Raw genomic sequence first — 12,943 nt, forward strand, 5'->3', positions numbered from 1 at the left:
TGAAATGAACATTGATTGTCGTGGAGGTGTTGAACAAAATTACGCAGTCAAATTTGCTGGATTGCTCTGTTGCAAGCAGTCCTTTCTCCTGTGGATGTGTGTGCTTTCTTTTTTTTTGCATTGCTTTGGAATCAAAACAGGCGACTTTGCAGTTGGCTTACTTTTTAAGGTGAAAATCAAAAGTTGGGGGACCACAGGGTCTAAGAAAAAGCTGCACATCACCAAAACCTGGTCTTTTGGTTTGCAGCCTGCACTTTAGCCATGTGAATGACATAGCTTGGTATAATCTTACTCTATACAAACTCCTTGGCAATTCAGCATCGTCCTTGATGCCGCAACCTGTAAAAAGATTTGTTGAGGCTCATTTGTACATAGCCGAGCAGAATGAAAACAACGTGCACTAAATGAACAAGAAAGGGAGGTAAATATTCATGGCCTGTTTTTCTGTAGTGCTGCCATGCTGCCATAAATGCTTCATCAACCCTATTCGATGATCTACGGGATGAGGAATTGCTTGGCAAACACTCCATCACTCCTTTAGGGTATATAACTCTGGGAGCACCTGCTTAAAATATTTCTCGTGTGTCATCATGGAGTGTCTTTGAAATGCAGTGACTGCATAAGCATTAATTTCTTGAATTCAAAATGGAGGAATGTTCCGGAATTGTTTCTTTCCTCAAAATGAACGTGGAGGAATAATGTATGTCTAGGATTGATTCAACATTTAACCTTAGTGTCCATCTAGGTGAACACAAAAAGGGGTAGATAAGGCTCAACTGCTAAATCACTGCTTTTAAATTTTCGTGGCATACAGTCAAACATATAACACAATAGGTTATAAGGAACTGGTGAATATAACAGATTAGGATTCCCCAAATTTCGTTATGAACACTAATTTAAAATTACATTTTAGCAAAGCAATATTTTCCACAAACGGATTCAAACAAAAAATTATTAGTTCAAAACAGATTTATAATTATGCCCTGGCAATCGTAATACACAAAACCTTGCTTACTCTGAAGACTTTGTATTCAAGGGCAAACTGTCCCCGGGCAGCCATCTCCCGTTTTGTATATTGCAATGAAAACTGCTCTTGCATGCATTTGTGCCTGTGTGAGTGTGTGCTGACGCCGCCATAATTTGGCTATCTCGAAAACTGAAACAGTTTCTGCATTTTGTCAGTGATGCTGTTAGCTCTGGCAGAGGTGACAGTCTCGTTTTAGTCCCTGGTTGCAGATGATATAGAAGATGCAGTAGTGATTGAGAAGAACTAGAGCAACCAAAGGGCGAGATTCGCTACAAATAGGCCAGTATAACGTAAGACTATTCCAAACTTAGTCTGCCATTAGCCCTCCGTGATAGGTTAAAACCAGTCCAGCTCTTCCCATATGGGTGGCCGCCACGGTGGGCTAAAGGCCGATTTGGAATAAAAACAGCTTGGAATAGTTTTACGATATACCGGCCCTACTATATGAACCGGATTATAGGTTGAGTAGAAATGCAGGATGACCACTTGCCTCGAAGTGGGAAAAAAAGGAAACAATAAAAAAATCACTGGAATGCGTTTTTGGCTTTGCAGCTAGCAAGTTGACTGCACTTTCCCAAGTAGCTGTCACACACAAAGCTCCTGCACAAAGCCTGCAAGTGCATCCTCAAGCTGTGGAAGCAGTCTTCAACCCCTACGAAATGGCATTTCAGATGAGTTGTGCACTGGTAGTTCTTGTGCCCACCAATATCGCACGATTTCTTCAGAAATTCCAAACTGGTGCTTTGCGGCCATGTTGCCGTTCACTTCAGCAAAGTATACGACTATCTTGAACCCTGCTGAAGACAGTCTTCGCGTGTCACTATTCGGTAATCACTATACAAAAACAAAACAATGTAACATGAAAGAGAGAGACAAACGAGAAGGGAAAGGTAGGGAGGTTAACCAAGAGCGTGCTCGGTTGGCTACCCAACACTTGGGGAGGGCGAAGGGGGAAGAATAGGTGAGGAGTGAGAAGAGAAATATTGAGAGTCAGTCGCAGAGGAATGTCTACTGTCACAAGTGTTCATACAGTCCAGTCGCCTTCAAGAAGTGCAGAAGGGCTTTTGTGGCCTTTCGCATGCAAGAATGCATAGGCCATAGTCCCAGGTCTTTTCTTCTCAGAACACTCTATTATCTAATAGACTGAGTTGAGCTTGTAGAGTACGTGTTGAGCCTTAAAGGATGAGCAATGACACAGAAGGTGCTCTAGAGTCTCATTGCACCCGCTCAAATAGCACGCCGCACTGCTGGCCATTCCTATTAGAAATGAATAGGAATTTGTTAATGCAATGCCCTACCACATGATGTAACACAAGCATAGTGCAAAAGATAAGGACACGATAGGAACACACACACTGCAGTGACTTGTTTATTGACGAAGCAGTCACCTTATATACGTATGGCACAGAGGCATGCGCAAATAGAAATGGAAGCAAGTGAGCTGTCTTATCCAACACCAGGAAGAGCATATCACTTGCCCCGTGTTAACAGTTCACAATGCACATGTACAATCTTTGTGTCAGTGCGTGTGATGGAGAACTAGCATATGAGCTATAAAATTATCTAATGGAATCCGCTTCTGTGATTTAGCGTGACAGCTGCGAGCTGTGCTTTGTCAAGACCTCAGCACGCTCAAAGAGGGGCACACAGCCACTATCACGATAATGGATACCCAGGTGTTGTTAAGCATCTGCTATGCTCTCATAGATGAACATTGAGGCATCTGGCGATTTGTCCTGCATATTTGTTCTCTCAGGACAGCGGTACTGAGTATGCCACGGCTGTGACATGGGACGCAAAGCGAGTTTTGTGTTTCACAGAACATCTACTGCGGCGGGCTCCAAAAGCATTCACAAGCTCGCAAAGCTCGGATAGTTTTTTTGGAGGAGAATTAACTACAGTGGTGCCAGCACGCTGGCCAATCCTTTTCAGCCTGCGTTGTGTAGATATGGGAGCACAGCAAGAAGCCGGTTCTCTATAACAGGTGGACATCTCAGCTGAGCTTGTTCACCATGCTTGATGATCGGCTTCAGAAGCTTTTCTGCTACAACAACTATTAACGCCTTCGGGTAATCAGTGCTCAGTAGACGATCGCACTGAGCTTCGCAATTTCGTCACTTTAGTGCGGGCAAAACCTCCTGAGAGCGCTGACAAGACTGACATCTATAATGCCCCTTTTCACAAGTTGATTGAGTGCGACAACTGGAAAGACAGAAGGGGTTTTATACTTCTCGATTCATAGTACTAGCATAATGTCTGCTCGAAAGGCACAGCTAGAGCTCCAACAAATTAAGTTAAGAATTCTTGGCAAGAAGCTTGTGCAGTAAATCGGTTTGGGCTGGTTTCTGAAATTGTAGACGCACTGAAGGAACACCTGCAGCCATTGCATTTAAGGCATAAACTTCCTACCAGTCATGCTGACATCAAGTGAGATAACCTACCTAAATCAGTTTTCAACATTGTAGATGTGCCTTGTGAACTGTTAACTTCTGACAAGTGATACGTTCATCTTGGTGTTGGATAAGACGCTTCATTTGCTTCCATCGGTGATTGCTTCATCAATAAGCTTGTTGGAAGTCAGCACAATGTGTATTTTTCTATCTTGTCCCCATCTTTTGCACTGTGCTTGTGTTGTGATGAATTACCAACATGCCCGACTCTGCCTCTGTCAGAATAAACAAATCACAGACAAGGTCGGTCAGAAGAGCGCACACAAGAAGACACAGCAAAAAAAATGCAAGCAACTGCATTTGGATATGAATACAGCTTTAGCTATGCATCTGCTATGCATCAGACAAAAATTCGCACTCTGCTAAAGACAAAGAGCTATTTGTGCTTGCTTTTTTTAAAGCAAATATCATTACATATATTCCACTTTAATCAGCACAAAAAACCAATACACAACTAAGCCAGACAAAGCGTTGGGAAAATAAATGTTTTAATTAAAGTGTAGACAGTGCTGTGCAATGACAAATTTCAAGGATGGTTCACATCATGAAAAATAGCATATGCATTACTCTATGTGACAATACAGACACTTTCTTTTTCTTACCACATTGGTGCCTTATTTAAAAATTATTTGAAACTTTGTTTCTGCTTCTAGTGTCTGCCATTTTTTAAAGAGTGGTCTTCCAGTGTGGCTAGACCTGTTCTATAAGTCCATTTGAGCAATTTTTTTAACCTTTGCTGCCTTGTGTTGGTGCCATCTAGTTAAGCTATTTGATGTCTGTGTTTTCTGTATGCATTGTTAAAGGGGCCTCAACCACTTTTTGTCGATGCGGAGAAAGGCATTTGAAGTGAAAATAGGCTATTTCAGAAATACTTTGCCGCAAAAAGTACTTCAATGCGTTCAACACAAGCGCAGTAATTGGCAATCAAACATGGCATCTGCTGTGCGCTTGTTTCTTCTTCAATGCGTTCAACACAAGCGCAGTAATTGGCAATCAAACGTGGCATCTGCTGTGCGCTTGTTGCTTCTTCAATGCCTTGCACTGCGAAGGCTACGGTGGAGTGCGGCGGGGCCACAACGCTCTGCCTTCTAAATGTCACCGTGGCGTGCAGTTGAAATTTCATTTTGGATGTGAATGTAGATGCCACGACTTCTGATTTTGGTGCCTGATGCACTAAACTTAAGCCAAAAGCTCGGTGATCCGCAGTGCGCTTAGCCAGTGGACTCGTGACAGCACTCCGCGGCAGTGTAACCGACTGTAGCAACCAATAGCAGCCGCGTATTGGAATGTGTTTTATTACATAATAAAGCACACAGAAGAGTGTGAGGATCATGGCCTCTGTTGAAACGAGAATGTTTAAGAGAAAGGTAACTTTGCACTCTGCTTGCGAGCCCCACACACTGCGTACGACAGCAAAACTTGGCCGATATGTTCACAGAAGTGTATGCTACCCGAGGACTATGTTATTTCACCAAGCCCGTGGCTGTCCAGGCTGCTAGCATGCCCAGTAAATGGGGGAACAAGTTCTGGCTTCTTCTGAGGTCGTGTTTCATGCCACTTATCGATCCAGGAGCATTAAGTTAAACTGGACTTGTTTACTACGCCTCTGGAATGCTAAATTGCCAATATTACCTTCACTACGTTAAGACAAAAAAGCCCTACACTCTAGAAAGTACTGGCGGCAAGTAAGTTTCATTTGGCTGTATGACAACCAGTATCTCATGAAAGGAAAAATTGTCATCCACCCGGATGAAGCACAAAGTCAAGAAGGAAACTCTTACACAAGTTTCCGGACCTTTATGGGTCTCGGACGACGATGACTTTTTCCTGAAGTGTGGAGCTTTTTTTGCTGTCGTGGCTTCATGCTGCATTTGGGTGGATGCCAATTTTCTTTTCACGAACCTTCCTCCACCTGGTGGGATTCCGCAGAACTGATTTGCCGGCAAGTACCTTAATATGGCTTAAGTCGGACATTACTAACCATCATGCCAGAAGGCGACTGACATCATTACAATCTGAAAATCAATTTAGAAGAGCTTGAAGTACGTGTCAAACTCAGCAGCTGCTTAGGCAAGAAATTGTACCTGAAAAGAAGGAGAATTCAGTGTGTGTATACGAATAAGATTTTTTTTCCTCTTCCTTGATTTTTGAGTCAAGTGTGCTGTACGATCCCTGGAAAACTCTGGTCTTGATGTTCTTTTATTACGTAAGGGGTGGGAATTACATGTAAAATGATTCATGATGACGGTCATGTTGTTCGAGATGCGACTGTGCCAATGAACGCTGGTGGACTGATGATAGCTGTGGGGCTGTCCAGAAGGCTGTCCGTACTTGGTTACTGTATGAGGGCAGAGGATGAAAAAGTGACAGTACGGGCAGTAGGGTAAGCGATGCTCAGAGAATGACCTGTGTGAAGTGACGTGTGTTCGTGGTGATGTGCAAGGTGAGTAATTGAACACATTGGCTAGTATTGAACCTTTTTTCTGGCTTAGTGAAAGCTATGTAATTAAAGCACCAATCTAAACTAATGTGCTGTTTCACTTTTGTGTTCATTTATTGTTTGCAACTAAATGAAGCATGGGGTCTGTCATCTTTTGCATGCATGTACAACTGGGATTTTAGTTGTGACCCAAAGTGTACTGTATTGGCTTGCACGATTCTCGCACCACCACATGGGCCATCAAAAATTATATATTTTTTTTCTTCAAGTAATCATTGCCCCCTCAAAAATTGCTGCACCGACTATCATCTGCTTGTTCCAGCCGGTGATAATGGTGGTACGTGGCACCTAAGCACACTGTCAGTGCGCGCACCCATAATCCAACACAAATCACAAGTGGAAACGTTTCTGCGATTTCGTTAAGTTCTTAGTTGGAATTGTGGATGGATAATGCCAGAATTGGTAGTTTTCGTGTCGCTTTGCCATAGGCTGATATGGAAGCTATGTGGCTGGTTTCAAGCTGAAGCCCAACGTTGACATTGGTGATGCAGCTAGCGATGAGGAAGCAATAAACGACGATGTGTTGACACTGACTGAGTAGGCCGGCCCAAAATTACGTTATTTGTACATTTAGCAACTTGGCTATTGTCTGCAATTAAATTGCTTTAGCAATTTCTGCTATTGTAGACTCTCTGCTCTTTTTACAAAAATATAATTTGGCTGCGTAGTAACATTTTGCATGAGCTTTCAGTGGCTGGCACGAGAATTGCAATTTGCAGTCACTTCATTTCTCAGTTTTTCTTTAGCACCTAGAAAAATCGTCCCCACATATTTCTCGCATCCTCCAACATGGCATCAATTTTCTTCAAGAGAAGTGTGAGCATTATGTGAGTAAATACAGTACTTAAATTGCAGTTTGCCTGCTGGAAGATCTCACCTGGTGGCTTTTTACTAGGCATACCTCTCAAGTGCCAGCTAACCTTTGTAAACACTCTTTGCGATTCTGAGAGTTTTGTTTTATCTGCTGCATGAAACAAGCACTCTTTTGGTGGCCTTGTGGATATATTCTTTCTTTGTCCCGACAGCCTGTGGTACTTAATTACCGACATTTCATTTCAAGCTTCTGATGTTTAACTGACTGCAAGGCCTCCTTTTGTGAAACTTGCCACATTCTCCGTAGTCAACCGTTGCTTTATAAATATTTTGTTGCTTTTCTGAATATCAACCATGAAAGCAATAATAATATACAAGCAGTATAATGGCATAATTTTGCAGTTAACTTGCATGTTAGCTTAGACTGCAGCTAAACTGCAGTCTAAGGTAAACTGCATTGTTAGCTTAGAGACTGCAGGTTTGCAGCAGCTTGCATGTAATATTTTTCTTTTAATGGCATATATAGGACAAAATTAACTGCTGCAAACGGTCAGTCTTATCAGGAACTGAGGCAATACAGTGTTCAGAAAATGTTGAGAAATCTAGAGATTTTGACTGTCACTCAATTGATCTGCATAAACACTTACTCCCTACTCTTTACTTGTGCTGTATTGGAAATGTGTATCCCTAAAGGCTCTAAAATATTAATTTACTGCTCAAGAGTCCAAAAAAGTGCTTGAAAATATGTCACTGTGAATGCTACCAGCCAGCATTTCTATAATTAAGACACTCAGTGGGAGCATGACTTTGTGTAAACATAGCAAAAAAAATCTTAAAGAGGTTCAAGCATTATTTCTAAATCTAAGTATCCAAGGAGTAATCCACAGATGTCTAATTGTGAACACTAAGTGGACAGAGTTTTTACACATTTTATTTTTATTTTAAATACCTTCAGGGCCAATAAACATCAGAGAGGGGAGTGGGTTACAGATGATCACGAAAATTTGAAAGAAACAAAAAGCGAGAGAAATTTAAACCTGTAATGATACAATGTAAGCCAGGACCTTTGGGAAAACGTGATGTTTTTCTAATGTGTTTATCTGTGCAGGAAGGCGATTGTGCTGTTGACCACGGTAAGCATGGTTAAAAAAAAGCATCAGTTTTACAGAAAAAAAAGCCAACTTATTCATGGTCTGTGTGAACAATAAGCTCAGTGTGGAGTTGAGGATAATAGAATACTGCGTGAAAAATGCTCAAACCAAACAACGGGAGAGCAAGGGATGATTGGCTTGTCATGGCAGATATACCAGGTGTTTCAGTGAACACTTTCAAAAATTCTTAAAGTTTTCCTGTGGCAGTACCACAATTATAGTTTATGAGCTGGTCTACTCGAAGAGGTGGACATTACTTGCACAAGAATTTTCAATGCACATTCGGCTAATTAACAAAAATCACTAATCAAGTTTTTAACTAATTACCTGATGGCCAAAGTGCAATTTACAAATTGTAGCTGTGGAGTTCGCAAGGCAGAGCCACTTAGAACGAATTCTCAGGATGAAACCAGTTTCCTGATAATAATTCCGAACTTTGCGGAGAAATGCATTGGCGTTCGTTACTTGCTTAACAAAACGTCGCTTTATGCATTGAAGCACAAAAGTAACTGGAACGCCAATGCATTTCTCCACAAAGATCGGGAAATAATATCTCGAAACTGGTGTCATTCCGAGAATTCGTTCCAAGTGGATCCGATCGCCTTGTGAACTCCACGGCTACAATTTTTAAATTGCAGTATGCGCCATCAGGTAATTAGTTTAAAAAACTTAATTAGTGCATTTTTGTTAATTAGTCGACTATGCATTTCAATTTCTTGTGCAAGTAATGTCCGTCTCTTCGAGTATACCAGCTCGTTAACAAGAATTGTGCTATCTGCCACGGGCAACCTTTAAAAAATGTGTAAGTGTTCACTGAAACACCCTGTATTTGCAGTTCTATCATTTGAATGAAACGAACAGTTATTTTCAGGCATTTCTAGTCAATCCCCTTCTAGCCATTTTTAGTATTATGAATAAATCAATCTGTGTTTAGTTTATTTCGTCACCTATCAGCATTCGTGACTTAGATCTTAAGCTGAGGCAGCCTATCCTAATTTAGAGCAAATACGTGTTTTTGAAAATATTGGAAGTTTAAGATTCTGCGAAAGCTTCATATTGGGTTAGTTGGCAATGCATCATGAAAAAATTTGTAGGACGCTTAAGCTTCGCCTTTAAGAGTGGAACGAGATAGCATTCAAAGACCCCTGAATGCTTGTCAGGCTTCCCAGCAACTGCAGCTTTTTTTTTTCTCCACCTTCGCCTATGCGCGCCGATACCGCATTACGCTGCCGAGGAGGAGACGGCCATCTGGATGGGGTTTTCGCAAGTAACCTACCCGACCGTGCTGCTGTTGTTATGGTAGAAATGCTGGAAAAGGGATTTGTGTTTGAGTTTCCTCGTAACAGAATTATGTTTACTCGTACATTCAAATTACAATCCGATGCTATCATGTCTGTAGGTTGTGGTTAAGTCGTACTTTACAATTTTGCTGATGGATTTTACTTTGAGAAATTAAATTTTGTTCACAAACGCCCTTTCACCACGTGGAGGGCCTGTGTCGTCAGGGTGGTTTGGGACGATTTTCTCAGCGACGGACGCCAGCGCTTACGCCGACACCGACGTCAGATTTTCTGCAACACGGGGCCCTTAACGTTATCGCATTGAAAAAAGTTACCTGCTGACGAACAGAAAAAAAAAGTGGCACAACCAAACTGAATTAGTGCTTAACTGCCTTGTTCCTCATTGATCTGTGTGAAAGACTTAGTTCTGTTTAGAGAATGATAAGATAATGCTGGTGTTGCAACTCTGAAGAAGGTTTTCGTTTAATTTTATCAGTTGAATTACGATATCTGCAGCTTGCGAAATTTAAAATGCCGAGTAATTCGACCACACTTCCTTACAGTGTGGTGCAACTTAGACGAAGTCATGAGAGCACAGGACAAGTTTTCTGTGTGTTCTTTTGTGTTGCATGACTTTGTCCCAGTCTTGCTCCATTCTAAACAAGGGTTAACTAACTCGGCCAAATCTCAGTGTTGGTTGTGGCTCCGAAGAGCACTCGCGCTACCGTCCCCGGGTTGATTTTCCGTGCGTTGGGTCCCATGCCTTGGGGCGGTTGGTGATCATATCCATTCAGATGACCATGTGCCTTGGTATGCACCTGTTTAATAAAATGGTTGAGTGTGTTCACTGTGCTTTTTCCTTCCACTCTTTGCACTCTTCTCGCTGCTCTGGGGAACATCCCTGTCATTGCTCTCCTACCGCATCCACTGCAGGATGAAGGCCTCTCCCATCGAGCTCCAGGCCCTGTGCTCCACCAGTGGACCCCAACTTGTGGTGCCTGTGAATGATGACCTTATTCAAGCAAAACTTGGATACTCTAGCCTGCAGCGGCAATGTAATGCTAAAAAACCAGCTGCTCTCGGAGCTGCACAGGTAGGCCGTGATAGGCACGCGTTCATGCCACTGCCAGGTTTCAGCGCGAGTTTCTCAACTGGAACTTCGGAGCCAGCTGCAGTGTGTGTGACTGGTTGTGGTTCAAGCACAACGTGGTACTTGTCAGTGCAATTCGTTCGGAGGAACACTGAAGAAACAAGCTTCGCTTACCCCCATCTCAACAGGGGAAGGGCTTCTAATTTTTTCATCACACCGTGCAGTTTCACCACGTAGTCCTCGGCTGTGCATCTCTTTTCTTAGCACCTAGTCCGTGGCTCTAATAGCTAGCGTAGGACAACTGTGTTTATTTTGCGTTCTTGAAAGCCATGTATGTAAAGGGGGTGTCAAGGATGAATGCACACGTACAATTGATTTATTCATACACAAGCGTCAAATGGCCCATCGAGTGAAAGAAGCCGACGGCATCTGTAGCAACGAAAAGACTGCACTCAAATTCCCATTGGTTGCGATGCCACATCATGAACGCGCCTCATGCGCTTGCTGGCTTGGGCCTTGATGCAGCAGAGCGGGGGAAAGGGAACACCTGCTGCTGCGGTATTGCAGGAAGTGAGAGGGCATCAAGACACCACGGCACCCTTTCTCTCGCTCTCAGAAGCCTGTGCTATCGATGCGTTTTTTACCTGTGCAAGGTCTCGCCTGCGTTCTAGCTGTACCTCGGGCAAGGCCAAATCAAAATGTGCCAAGCGTTTCAATGTGCTTCCTTGCCTGCAACGAGTTCGTAACTCGAAGCACCGCTTAGCGGTAGGCAAGTGGACATCACAACTCATAAGAAGTGCTTAGCTGTCCTTGGATTTCTCAAATCAAACATTGCAAACCATGTAGGCTTGGCAGCCCCTCCTACATAGACCAATTTCAAAAAGAAAATAGTGACCTACACCGTCATTGTTAATCAGTCGTGCGACAAGTGCTTCAAAGGCATGCAAATTCTTAGTAAGTGCTAGGAGATGTGTTGTGATAATCAGGCTCAATGAAGCAATCGCATTTCCGTACCGGTCCTTGGCAGTGTTCTCTGTGCGGTTTTCACGAATTTAAGTGCGCGAAATTGTCGACTTGTGATGTGCACATTTTGTCGAGTATGTACTAGCAATATCCTTTTTGCTTGACTGTTGAGCACGAGAGATTGTGTGAAGCCAGCGGAAACGGTGTAATGCCCTTGTATGGCCTGCTGTAAAGTACACTTTCATGTGCCCTCTTCTACTGACGTGCCTGGAAGTTACTCTGTAGCAAAATGTGTTCAGCTCATGTAGCTCGCTGGCTATGGCATTCGGCTGCTGTGCACGAGGTCACGGCTTCAGATTCCCGGCCACGGTGACCACATTTCCATGAACACAAAAATGTTGGTGTGCTTGGCTTCAGTTGCATTTTGGAGAACACCAGATTTTGGAATTAATCCGGATACTTTGCAGTATTTCAGAATGGGCACACTCACTTGCTCCACACACTGGTGAGGGAGGAAGGGGGTGAGTACTGGTTAAGGTCGGCACGAAGGAAACTCGATGAGAGTCGCATTGAGATGACAGTAGCATGAACGTAGGTGAGTGGCAGTGAACGAGCAGGGTGCTGGTAAACGCGAATGGAAGTGACTATGAATGCGAGTGAGTGTTGGTGTGAGCGAGTACGTAGCCTGCGAAAGTATTAGGGAGTGAGTATCGGCTTATTCTGCCTTTTCAGGAGATTAGACCCCACAATTCTGTGCAATGATTGAGGACATTGCTGGTTTGACTAGGGTGTGACGTGCATTTGTGTTGTGTTAGGAACAAAGGGATATGATGCAACGTAGGTTGTGCTTCGTACTCGTGGTCTATGTTCATTGCAACACTTTATTTTTGTGCTCAAGGATATGTTACTGTAAGATACCGTAATAATGTCAGTGTTACCCTGAATGGGATGTTGGCAATGCAGAAACAAAATGCACTCGTGCCAAATCCTCGTGACATAGAATGTGAGCAGCATCTGCTTGAGACTAGCCGATGCATAAACAAGCATTGTGTTTTAAAGAAACCATAAGGTAAACCTGTGCATCTTATTCAACAAAAATAGCATGCTAAAATACTTTGGCATGTATTAACTTGCCTGGACTGCTATTTGGGAGTGAAAGATGGGAGAAATATTAATTCAAAAGCAATTGCAAATCGAGCAGGTGGAGTTGTTGCTCTTTTGCATCACCGTAGCCCACATCTGCAAACTCACCCAAGTTTTTCGTAAAGTTTATGTATTCTACATTTTCGTGAACGTTAGAGCCAAGCTTTACGAAAACTCTGTGCATGAAAAAGTTCTTATAGGGGTTAATTGGAAGATGAAACAATGAGACATTGCAAAATAATTCATGTAGGAAAGAAAGGTTTGCGAGTCTCAAGTTGCAGCAATATTTTCATGGCTAAAATACCGCAATTGCGCTGATGTTTATTGATTACAAGTTTGGCCAAATAAAATTGTCCTTGACATTATAATGCCTTCATTAGCGGACTTCATTGAGCTAATCTTTGTATCAGTATTATTTCCAGGTTCACTCGAGATTGCTAAAGTTACTGTTATTTTCCAAGGCGGTGATAAAAACAGTGTATCTAGCTATGGATCGCCATCTATCCAGCCCATCTTTTCGAAGTGT

Source organism: Dermacentor silvarum, chromosome 1 (genome assembly GCF_013339745.2).
Source record: "Dermacentor silvarum isolate Dsil-2018 chromosome 1, BIME_Dsil_1.4, whole genome shotgun sequence".
Classification (NCBI taxonomy): Eukaryota; Metazoa; Arthropoda; class Arachnida; order Ixodida; family Ixodidae; genus Dermacentor; species Dermacentor silvarum.